At 40.1% G+C, this 12,848-nt stretch overlaps 1 protein-coding gene across 1 annotated transcript in view; it reads left to right on the top strand.

Moving 5' to 3' along the window:
- Positions 1 to 12,848, top strand: part of LOC126396257 (inactive N-acetylated-alpha-linked acidic dipeptidase-like protein 2) — a 770,727-nt gene that overhangs the window by 122,235 nt on the left and 635,644 nt on the right. Inside the window, exon 2 of the mRNA XM_050054195.1 lies at positions 2,839 to 2,876. The gene's annotated coding sequence lies outside the window, so the exon portion shown is untranslated. The remainder of the gene's footprint in view (positions 1 to 2,838; positions 2,877 to 12,848) is intronic.

Here is a 12,848-nt window from a genome sequence, read left to right as displayed (position 1 = left end):
TGTCTTTATTTTCAGAATGTGCACCTTCTCTCTCTGCATGCCTGTCTCTTTCAGAATGTGCCCTATTTTTATAATCCGAGGGGCATTTGCTGGACTGGAGTAATCAATAAATAATAACCCCTTCACTCCGCCACTCTTGTTTTAACCTACGTGATTCCTGATGCAGTGGAGCAGTATCTCTGTAACAGAACACCGTGACCTCTTGCTCGATTCAGGGAAAGCCCATGCACATTTATAATTAATTCAAATCCATTTTTACCTCCCTGGAGACTAATAATTGCTATTTTTGCATGTGGGGAAAAGAGATTAAAGGAAATTAAGCCAGGAATACTGGACATCGGCACTGTTTGGACAAAGTTGCCTTGCTTAAACAAGGTGGAAACATTTGACGTGCTAGCAGCAATGCTGGAAGGATTGGACTGTTTGTCAGTCTGTCTGCCACTTTGTTCCTTTTTTTTTTTGTTTGTTTGGTTTTTATTTTGGGTGAAATGTCATATATTGGTTGTATTGCCATGAGATATGATGCAAATATTCATGGTTCCCAGAGGGTGAATCCTCTTGATGTATCCCATAAGCAAGTCATAGCAAGTAACACTTTTCATTTATCCAGTGAAGTATTCAGTGTGATTTGTTCCCAGATGATGAACCCTAATATGTTTTCTCAGCTTTTGACTTTTTGTATTTTGCCACCAGTCGGTTGACATTTTTGGTTCGAAGAGAAAGTATTGAATGGATCGCTACACATATTGGTTCAGACATTCAACAGGATGTTTTCGAGAAAAATGACTCCAGGATTAAATTTGACCAACATAATGCAGAAATGTTTCACCGAACATATTTGCAAAATTGCAAAATATTTAAACTAAACAGAGTACCGAATTTGTTTAAATTACCAAAAAGTCTGTGCTGGGTGTAAGGATAAGAAAGGATGTGTTTACTGTTTCAATATTTAACCAAAATAACAATCCTTCCCTTACTTAAAACGAACCGCATGCAGGACACAGAACATGACCCCGGGCTCCATCGACCACCTCACTTTGACTTCTCTGTAGGACAGCAATGTGGCAAACTGGAAAAAAATTTCATGCTAACATGCTAAACTAAGTTAGTAAACATTATTGACCTTATGCATTTCAGCAATAAGGAGGGGCTCCAACTCCACATTATTTTGTTTCTCAACTTCCTGTTTGAACCACAAGTGGAATGTGTTGTGTTGTACAGATTGACATTTGCTGCTTGGGATCACCTTGCGCCACAATGCACAATGGAGACTCTTTGGGTTAGTTACACACAGTCAAATTTTTCTATGATGGGGGCAAAAACCCGACTTGCCACCACAGGGCTGTAGGCTACATAGGTGTCTTAAAATGTCCACCTATTCAGAAATTGGGGGGGGGGGGGGTATTTAGAGGAATATTGGATTTCTCCGTAACGCTAACTTTTTAGCGCATGAGCTAACGTTAACTTCAATAGAAAAACAAACCAGAGGAAACTGTTCAAGTGCCGTCCTCCGACCTTTGGCAATCCTGTCAAATCATTCATCCACCGAGTGAGAGCATAGGGCTCGGACAGCCTGGTCCTATTGGTCAGTGTTTACTTTTTAAAGTAACAATAGCAGAACTCCAAGAGCGCAGTACTGTGGATAACGGAACGATACATTCTGACAGCGCTCTGAATTTACCAATGGTCCAGTATGTGCCAGAGTATGCTCTCGTACCTGGAATGAATATTTCCGAATGCACCACTCACATCATCATCCTCCATTGTCTAAAACAAGTCAACAGAACAGAATGTCTGTGGAGAATTGTTTTGTGTCCAGCTAAGCCCAGGCCACCAAACGTTATACTGTTACATTGACATTAATAGTAAAAGCGTCTATGGGAAACCAACTTAAAAGCCGACAGTGTCACATTTTAAGGCCATTACATTGCACAATCAACATTTACTTCATGATGATAATTTAAAGCAAAAAGTATGTATATTTCCACTTGGCAATAAACCGGATTCTGATTGTTTTAATTGCCTAAACTTCACCCAATCTTAATGGTCCTAGTGGCTAATCAGAAAATAGTCACCGCAGTGATTTTTGTAACAATCTCACGAGCAACGAGGTGGTGAAGGAGGCACAAAATCAGAACACTCTATTTTGGAAGGAACAATAATGACCTATTTTGTCCCTTACTTTTTGAAGAAAACGTTTCCTTTTTTTCACAGGGAAAAATTGCTAATTTGCAGCGTAACAAAATATAGTAAGTAGCAGAGTAATAGGTAAAAAAAAGATGCTACTGACATAAGTGAAGAATAACATCCCCAATTTTTGAGTTTCATTATCTTTCCTGTGTCATGCATTTTTCTCTCTTCCATCTTTCAGTCTGTATATATTAGTTGTTCTCAGAGTAACTCTCTCTCTCTCTCTCTCTCTCTCTCTCTCTCTCTCTCTCTCTCTCCCTCGGATACAAACTGACAGAAAAGCAGATCTACCCACTTTTTCCATCTGCAGGATGTTGAGGATTCACTGGCATACTCTCTCTCTCTCTCTCTTTCAGCCTTTATCTGTGCTATTTTCAGAGGGAGAGCAGTAAGTGAAGTATTGTGCGAGGTGATACAAAAGCTTCCTTCTCAAGGGAGGAGAGGGAGTGAGAGGCAGAGGAGAGAGTTTGTAAAATATGCCGCTGACTATTCATCTCCCCCTCTTTCCAGCTCCCTCTCTTCCTTTCTGACTCTTTCCAGGCGCTGAGAGAGGCCACTCCATATGCTTGGACACAAAGATTTTTCTCTGTATTGAATAATGCAGGTAGTCCACAATTCCTCCATCTCTCCTTTCTTTTTTTCTTTCAGGCCATTTGAAACGCCAGATCCACTCCAGGATATTAGCCGTGAGTAACAAATGTGACACATTACCATAAATACATTTCTGTTTTGCTCCTGTCTATTACAACACTGAAATAACCCAGCAGAGATCAAACTGAGAGGAAGTGTGTAAATGTGTTTACATTTCTTGCTCTAAGCATTCAACGCCATTTTGCCAGGGAAATGCTTTTGTGCTCAAACAGTGATGCATTGCAAACTCCTATTTGATTTGCCATGAAGCCCAATATAACACTATTAATAATTGTTTGAAATTGTTGCATGATAAATGGGCCTCATGTCGCCCCCACTCTCCTACAGCCATTTATTGACAATAATCCTTGAGGGGACATAGTAGATTGTTTGTGTAAGTGCCAGGAGATAAAAATACTACACTAGATCTTCTGCGGTATTGTATCTTTAACATTACCTCTCTACCCACATTGTTGCATCTTGGGTCTCTTTTCTGATTATCACTCATTCTTGAGAATTGGGTCAAAACCTGATTTTTTTATGATTTTTTATATTTATGCTTCAATTATGAAGGTAAAGTCATTTTGAAAAGATCAAAGTCTTAACTATTAAACCTTGTAATGGGCCAAGCTCAGTGGCTTGTCAGTGGCCTTTCATGTCTACATATTATGCGCTAGGTATTGTCCTGCGTCTGCTGTTGACGTTCTGAGATGCTGCAACCAATGCCGGGATGTCAACAAACCACATGTTTAGGTTCAGGCAGCAACAGCATGTGGTTACGTTTAGAAATAAACAACATGGTTTGGCTCTACATTCATACAGGAAGCATATGAAGTTATTTTAAGCCAAATTCTTACACAGTTTTGAAGGATGACAGATTTTACCTGTTATGTTTGTAATACAGCCAATAGTAATTTTATTTAATAAATTTATCAAAAAAAATAGAAAGCTTACCTGAACTTTAGCAGCATTCCTGCTTTTTTGGAAACCAGGAAGTGAGAGAGGAGTCCTCAGGATATAGCTAACCCACTTTATGCCTGATAAAATTATGTTTTTGTAGAAATCTGATGGAGTTGCTAAAAATATGGGACACATCTTCAAAGGTCAACAATAAAAAAAGCTATTTTAAAACAAAGATGATTATATCAGTAGCAGTTTTAGATTTTGAAGGCTTTAAACGCTTTTTTTTAATTGTTCTAAGTTGTGAATGCTCATCTGGGACAAGGGTGTTTTCTGGTACTGGCCAAGATTATAAGTAAAAAAATAAATAAAGCAAATAGATTTGTATTTCATGCATAAAAATCCTTTAAAAATAATGTTTTAACCCAGAAACAAATTTAGTGTGTTGGTAAGTTATAATTTTAAGGGTTTTTTTTTTGGGGGGGGGTAGGACATGATTGTCCCAATTCTCAAGGATGGGTGTTAACATGAAATAATCAAAATTATAGTTACAACTGGACAGTCTCTGTATCCTACAGGCAAAACCCAACCCAGTTTATTTCCTCTCAACAGTGGAAATAAACTGAAGCACCAACTGTTAATCAATGGCTGAATAGCCTCTCAAGCTGCCTGGCCGTGAAAAAAGTGACGTATGCTATAAAAAGCCACCTGCAGACCTTCCCAAAAAAATATGGAGACACTTAATGCACTACCTGGATACCAAGCTGTATATAGAAATCGGTAATTTGTTATTAAAAACTTCAGGTTACTAGAACTAACAAACTGTATACATGCTGTTTTTTTGCTATTGTTTTTTTTTGTTTGTTTGTTTTCTTCTTGAAAGAAATTGTGCATTAGTTTTTACAGCAGCAGGGCACTGTACATGGGCCTGATTTAAAATACACTACAATGGTGTTTTTCATGGTAGTGAAGGAACATGGAACAATTGGTGTTTTAGAAAACAATGGAGGTCTAGGGCCTAAAGCAATATTAAATATTAATGGCCCTGCAGCACACCTACATGTGACTACCAGGACTTACTGCTCTGCCAGAGTTCAGCACAAAGAGAATATCCTTCCAAAAAGACTATGGGCCCCTTCTTACACCCAGTCCAGGGCACGGGGCAACTGCCATTGCTAGTTTCAGACTGACACAGTTGTCATTTTCACAGCCAGCACCCATTAGTAGCAAATGTACTTATGTCCATCCGTGCGCTTGTGGGTGTGTAGGTATTAAAATGAGGTGTTGTCAGGCACATTGTTGGTGTATTGCTTTTTTGAGGCAGCGGTAAGCAATTGCACTATTGACCAACAAAAACTTGGTCTACAGTCAGAATGGTGCAGTGTTTTCCTGCTTTTTAAAGGGCAGGTAATAACATGCACCTACATAGGTGGGTTCACACATGTACACTGTGCTTGTTACACACACAGAGACGCTCAGATGGGTTGCAGATGGGAAATACTGGATTATTAATGTGATAAATATTAATAATAAAAATAATGTGAGGGGAGGAGGGACAGATGAAAGAAGGGCTCATTTAGCAAAGTCTGGTCTGTCCAACATGCCATATAGCAACTAATTAGCTGTGTCCCAATTCAGGGTCTGCATCCTTCGAAGGACGCGGCCTACGCAGCCTCTGAAGGCTAGTCCTTCGGAGGCACCTCCGTCAACCACTGTTAAATGGGACGGTCTAGCCTATGGAGGATTACTGGTTGCGTCATCACATCATGATTCCTGTCACCCAAGCCCATGAAAAACTCAACAGACGGCAGCGACAAACGGACAAACCGGCGACAAAATGGAGACAGAATTTGTCATTTTGTTTTTTTTTTTTGTTTTTTTTTTTTTATTTACTTTTTGTTAGAGGAAGAGGAGAGGCTGCTCTGGCAACACCGGCAGCTCGTTTATCTCCAGCTGAGAGAGAGCCGTTATTTTAACCGACATTAATGTTCATATAGCTAGCATAGTTTGTTATAAACGATACTGTTAAGTGAGCCATATAAACTATAGATTGGCATATATGGTTAGTGTCATTTAACCATTAGACTTGATACAGGGTTGATACAGGTGCTTAAAATCTTTGAAAATGCTGTAATTTTAATGCTGTATTTTCAAGGTCTGAAAAGTGCTTGAATTTCAGTTTAGATGCTTGAATAGGCTTATAAAGTGCTTGAATTGGACCAAGTAAAATGTGTACAAACCCTGTAAATAGCCCTGACTTAATTTCAATATTAAAATATTTTGGCATTGGTCGGTGCTCGACTTGAGAGTACTCTGGTACAGCCCACTGTACAGACGGGCCATCTACCCTCCTCCTGGGTACTTCATCTTGGCAGACAGTGGGTACCCGTGCCTCCGTAAATAGTCATTTCTGCTGATCTTTTGTAAATAGTTGTACATGTTAAGGATGCCCACTTGTAAACTTGTAAATAGTTAGAAATGTTCAGATTTTATCTTTGTAAATAATTGGTTATCAAAGAAAAATTTTTTTTATTGTGTTGTTACTGAAAAGTAGTTCAAAAGTTCACTCTAGGTGTAAATAAAAAATGGAACCGATAATGTATAATACGATTTTAATTTAACTATATGCAACATTTGGAACAGATAATGGAACAAGATTTCAATTCAGAACTATATACAATATTTTTAATTAACATTTTAAATCAGAAACAGCAATACATAAAACTTAATTGAACAGAAAAAAACGACCAAAAAAAAAAAAAAATCAGCGCCTACATACCATTCTTTCCAATAAACTAAAAAGTCTGTCCATTCTCTCCCTGCTCTCTCTTTCCCTCCTCTCCTCGGCCTCCCTCTGCAACCTCATGTCCTCTCTTAGCAGCTCCAACAATTCATCCTGTCTTTACCTTCATCTCTTTCTTGTCCCTCCTGTCGCTGGCCCTGGCTGCCTCTCCTCATCCTCCTCATCCTCCTCATCCTCCTCATGCTGCTCACCCACTGCAGCACCTGGCCCTGGTGTGTCCCCAGGGATGGAGGCAATTAGGACAGGAGGGGCAATGGAAGGCCTAAAACCTCATCCATGAGGACAAACCAGGGCCAGGTGGCAGCAGTGGGCTTCCCGCCGACCCCCTGCCCCTGGATCTTTGCAGAAAATTGCTGCTGTTGTGACTGATTTCCTCTGCCTTAGGAATGCAAAGTATTTATTAAAAAAGTCTTCAAAAAGGAGTGCATCATGGACTCAAAAAGAGGTATGTTTGAGGTGCTCTTTGGAATGGGATTCATGTAGTGATGAAGAAATGAAGAAAAAACTCCAAGGCACTCTCCCAAAGCAGTTAAAATGCCTTTATTGTTATTAAAAAATACAGTCCTTCGACACGTTTCGGCGTCAAGCTTTCATCAGGAAGTTAAACAGATTCAAGGAATAAAGAATATCAAAGTATGTATTAACTTGGGTAAAACAAATGTAGTCTCCATATCATTATCCAAACCTGCACATACTTTATTTTATTTGTTTAAGTTGTCCCACTCTTTTTTTGCCTGTTGAGGCTCCACTTTTTCTCCTCCATTTTTTGAACGATTGTTCTAAACAAGAGAGAAGCATGACAAAAGGTAAACACACAAGATCACATTATCACAGATATGTAAAGATTCACAAAAGGTGACATCAGGACAGACATATAACTCCCACCCCCATGCAAAAACAACATTCACTTATTGTGATCTAAAGATTATATTTGTACTTTGGTCTTTGTACAGGATTTGGGTTAATTTAAGTAACCTTTACATACAAATATGTATAGAGAACAAATGGGCTATTTATTATTGCCTTAACAGGTACCTCCATCTGAGTGTGGCTGTATTCTTGGCCCCTGTGAACGGAGTTTTATAATTTCCTCCGTTTGCTCCTTGCTCCCCACAACAAAATGAAATGTAAAGCATATTTTCTGTTATGTCAACAGGCAAAATGATTGATCTATATAATAATGATATAACTAGGGCTGTAGTCAACCAAAGAAAAAAAAAAAAATATCTGCACATAATTTTTACTTCTGCGGTGGTGTGTCTGTGTCACTCTACAGTTACACCTCCAAAACACTAGTCGGTGGTGGAGGACTGTGTTAAGTGCTGTAAAGTTTAGTTCAAATAAAACTTTATTTATATAGTTGATTCAAAACTCACATTAAACACACATTAAACATGGCTTAATGGAGACAGTTTCAATCATAAGTACGCAAATTGGCTTCACTATAAATTGCAGAATTGACAGACAAAACACTTGTCTTTATCTGGACACATTTCCCCCACCAATACAACATGCTAACGTTATTAGCACAAGTCTATGGTGTTTTACATTGTATAAATTAGCCTAGCGTCTAGCGATCTTTCCCTCTTCTCATATAAATCCAGGGACAACAACAGCATGTAACAAAGGTAACGGTACATAATTTGGCTCCATTACAACTCACAACATTCACCGACAAAAAACCGTCACACTAAACACCTTTTCCAAACAAATACAACATGTTAACGTTATTAGCACCAGCCTATGGCATTTTACATAGTATACATTAGCCTAGCGACGAGCAGAGATTTCCTCTGCTCATATGAAGCCAGGATAGATCCCGAAGTATAAATCCCTGAAGGATAAATACCACACAAGACTGAAAATGCTATTTTAGTGGAGGCTTTACTGTCTTCACAATTTATTGTTTCTTATCTGTGAAATACAAGTAAATACAAGCTACGTTTCCACTGAGGGAAATGGTGTCAGTATACAGAAACTGACTCTGAGTCTATGGCCGTTAGTGGCCGTTTTGGTAAGGAACCGGAATCAGGGCGAGTGAGACAGGATCCGAAATTCGATGGATGTGCCTTTCCATCAAAATAAAAGCACCAAGCTAATAAAAATGCGGTGAAACTTTTTAATTTAAAGAATATAATTTACAAGAAAAGCCCCAAGCCATTAAGTTAATCAATTTTCTTACACCCCTCATCACCCCAAATCGATGGTGCGCCAGAATTTAAAGTTTTACATTGGTGAACACTTTTACTTTGGTGAATTTGGTGAATTCCGCTCTCTAGACCGGAACCAGAATCCAGACAAAATTCAGAGTGAATAGAAACCAGGCTCTGGTGACGTGAGGCTACGTCACCGTGATGCTGAGCGTGAGTCACAACATGACTTACTCATTCACAGGTAACTTAGCCTGTTAAAAATCTGTTATGTTAGGTGTATTCAGTGCGGCTGCCGGTACTGCTGCTTGCAACCATTGTAAAAAAAATCCGGGTTGAACAGAGGCATGCAGAGAATCTTAGGATATGGGAGGTAGCGAAGGATAGTAGCGATGCATCCTCTGAATACAGGGAAAAGGAGGATGCATTTGTCGGCTGCATTTGGAAGAGCCTTTGAATTTGGACGGATTGGGACAGCCTTCATGCAGCGTTGTGACGTATTCGGCCTTCAGATTCGCCCTTCGAAGGATGCAGACCCTGAATTGGGACACAGCTAGAGTCTTTCACTGACTTTTGTGCATCTGTGCCATTGTGGAAAAAAGAAAAACAAAACAATAAAAAAACATAACTTTAAACACTTTTGACACTGTCTTTCCTCCTTGAAATGGATCAGTAATGTGATATAAATTCAGCAGTATTTGGGCGTCTGACATTTCTATACATCAGTAATAGTAGCTGATAGTACAGCTTATTTCCAGGCCTTTCTGCACCCCCCACATCCACATGCAGCAATTTGTGACTCTGAAATGTCAAGACTGTTGTTTCCCAGTAGTGTCATAGATTGCTTTGTCTGTGACTATATCTTTGTCTGTGTGTGTGTCAGTGTGTGAACACATATGATGGCTGCCCGCAGTGCATCTGCTTGACTGCTCCATTCAATTGCTCACTCCAGCAGCACTCTGGAAAATGTTAATGGAGGGCAGTTAACGTCAGATACAGTTCACCACCACCATCTGTACTCGACCCACCATCAACCTGATGGAGAGAAAAAGGTGGAGAGAGATTTACAAAGCAGGGTTAAGGACAAAAAAGTATATAAGAACACCCTTTGCTGGACTGTATTGATGTAGACTGGTCAGTTGCATCGTGCTTATTTCTGTGTGTGTGCGCGCACGTGTGCGTGTGTGTATACAAGCCTCATGGCTTTGTGACTGAAGTGTCCACTGGTGTGAAAAGAATTTACATCGCTGTGTGAAGAAGGTGTGAAGCAGACAGACAGTCAGGTACATCTTGTCCAATGGCCCGTCTACCACTTTGGCTACTGTTGCTCTGTCACGGTTATCTTTCTCACAAACACACACACACACGCACACGTTTTGCTCGCTCTGTTGCCTCCCTGACCCGAGATTGCTGTGTGCTGCTGCTCACATCCAGAGAAGCATTGGGCCATGTACAAACACACACACACACACACACACACACACACACACACACACACACACACACACACATACAGTACAAGCGCATGCTCACACACACAATGATTTATGGCCTCCAATACAGTCAATAAGAGCCAGGACCAAGATGAAGGACTTGGTAGCAGGACACACACACAAACTAACACACACACACACACACACACACACACACTGCTGTCCATTAGCTAAGTGTACTGGAGTGAGCTACTCACCACATTGGCTCTCTTTATTACATTCGTGTTTAATGCCACTGTTGCCTCCGCTGCCCCATGTGAAAAACTAAAGATGTTAGAACAACATATAACTGACAAGTGGAAAGGTGTGTGACTGCCATGAAACCATCACTGAGTACTTCAACTGACACATTTTTTATTAAAGAAAAACAAACAAACAAACAAACAAAAACCATAATCATAACTCAATAAACTGAAACACACACATCATACACAACATGACTTACTCATTCAAGTGATAGTGGTATTTTTGAAGTCCTTTAACATTTAGAAATCCTTCTTTAAAAAAGTGATTCCAGATGCAGTCATCCAATTTTTGACATTTTCTTTTTATGCTAATGCTACTTTGACTTTTTATAAGTGAAAGCAAAAACAGATGGGCTTGGGTGTAGCCTGAAATCAAGAGGGTTCCAGGTTCTAAGGTATAAATGTTAGCATGAATGGTTGTGTACCTCTATAGCCCCCCTTTTTTTCCTTTAACAACAAACGCACATGGTTATGTTTTGCCAACACAAGCACGTGGTTGGCATTACACACGAGCCTCGATGGTAAAAGTTGGTGGTTGTTAGACCCATCCACCACCCCTTCCGCCACCTTAACTTTTGTTGTTGTCCCACCACGCTTCCCCTGGACAACCGGCCGCATATCACAGCTTTTTTCATCGCTGTCTGACGCTGGAAGTCACTGACCAAGCGCTGGTATTCCACAACTTGGGTTGAGACTAGGTTTCATCAAAACATCACACCCGTGCCACCCATGATCTCATCCTACCAGCTGTCCTGTTTAAACAGGCACTATTACTACCTCATATGCCACCCTTAAGGCGACACAACTCTGCCCTCACATTCCATGATTATACCTTTTATACAGAACAGCGAAGCATAACAGTATGAAATTTCTGCTTTGAGGAGGCAGTGTGAAAGGGGCTTATGTATTAGCCCTGTGATAGTCTATCAGCCCTGACAGCCCTGTCTAGGGTATACCCCCCCCCCCCCCCCCCCCCCGAATAGCCTTGCTTATTCTGATGTTTCCCTCATCTACATACTCTGAAAGTAAATTACAAGCAAATTACCCCAGTTTTACTTCTCCTCATTTCCTCTTCCATATTCTCTTTCCCACCCGACTAATCTCCTTGTCCTTCTTTTCCTCTCTTCTCTTGGATCCCTTTCTCCCCCCACCTCTCCTCACTAACTTTTGTTTGCCTAATAAACTCAGCAGTATCTCTTAGCTTGGAAATAAAATCAACTCATTTTTAGAGCAACACAAGCTGTGCTTTCACATAAAACAACGGTCAATTAGACTTAAGACGCTGAGCCTCTGCCTGGGCCATAAAACATGGATAACAATGAGCAAACTAAAAACAAGACGCAAAGACACTTTCATTCCTCACCCTCAGTCGTTGGACTTGTTTCAGGGGCTCGGTGTGAACTTTTTATAGCATTTCTTGGTTTTAATTGTGGTGGTTGCTTGTTCAAATGGCTTCCATGGTAACCAGTGTGTTGGAGGAGCTTCCAGAAGAAGGTAATTCGGAGTTAGAGCTAAGTCGATATTGGCCTAGACCTGGTGGCCTGTAGCAGTGGTGTTCACCCTCAGGACAGGGACCTGATGGATTTCCTGATGTTTAACAAGCTTTAAGAAAAAAAATCCACTTCAGAAATTAGGTTTACTTTCTAGCCAAGTTTACTAGGTGGCTCTATGGATGGCAATGTCAGTGTGTGAAGTATCTCAACAACTAATGGATATATTGCCATGACATTTTATGGCCTCCAGAGGATGAATTCTAATAAACTGGTAAATCTGGCCCATAGCCTTGTTCTATCTTTGCTTATTTATGTGTTGTAATACACTGCTGATGTGACAGGAACACATCGTTCTTAAGATTAACTTCTTTGTGAACAAGATCAAGACAAGAGCAAATTGTGAAGATATGTACCAAGTGGAACATTTTAAAGGTGAAAAATAAACTTGCCAGTGCTCATTTATTTTGTGGTACTGACCAACATGTGTCCATAGCATGCAGACTAGTTGCCACAAGAAAATGTTGGCATTTTACATTTCTGCAAACAACAAATACATTCCATTTGTATGTTTTACACAGATCATGTCATCTTTTCTAAAGTGACGTAGTATACAGTGTATGAGCTGACTTCACGAGGTTGTGAGGGGGATAGTAGATGATATGACACCTTTGCAAGACGCATAAAGGTACAGACCACTGTTCAAGATCCAACAAGCTTATATTTTACTGAGACAAAGACAAAGCATACCTAACTCAATCAATCAATCAATTTTATTTATAAAGCCCAATATCACAAATCACAATTTGCCTCACAGGGCTTTACAGCATACGACATCCCTCTGTCCTTATGACCCTCGCAGCGGATAAGGAAAAACTCCCCAAAAAAACCCTTTAACGGGGAAAAAAAACGGTAGAAACCTCAGGAAGAGCAACTGAGGAGGGATC

Source organism: Epinephelus moara, chromosome 10 (genome assembly GCF_006386435.1).
Source record: "Epinephelus moara isolate mb chromosome 10, YSFRI_EMoa_1.0, whole genome shotgun sequence".
Lineage (NCBI taxonomy): Eukaryota > Metazoa > Chordata > Actinopteri > Perciformes > Serranidae > Epinephelus > Epinephelus moara.
This window is presented reverse-complemented; position numbering and strand designations above follow the sequence as displayed.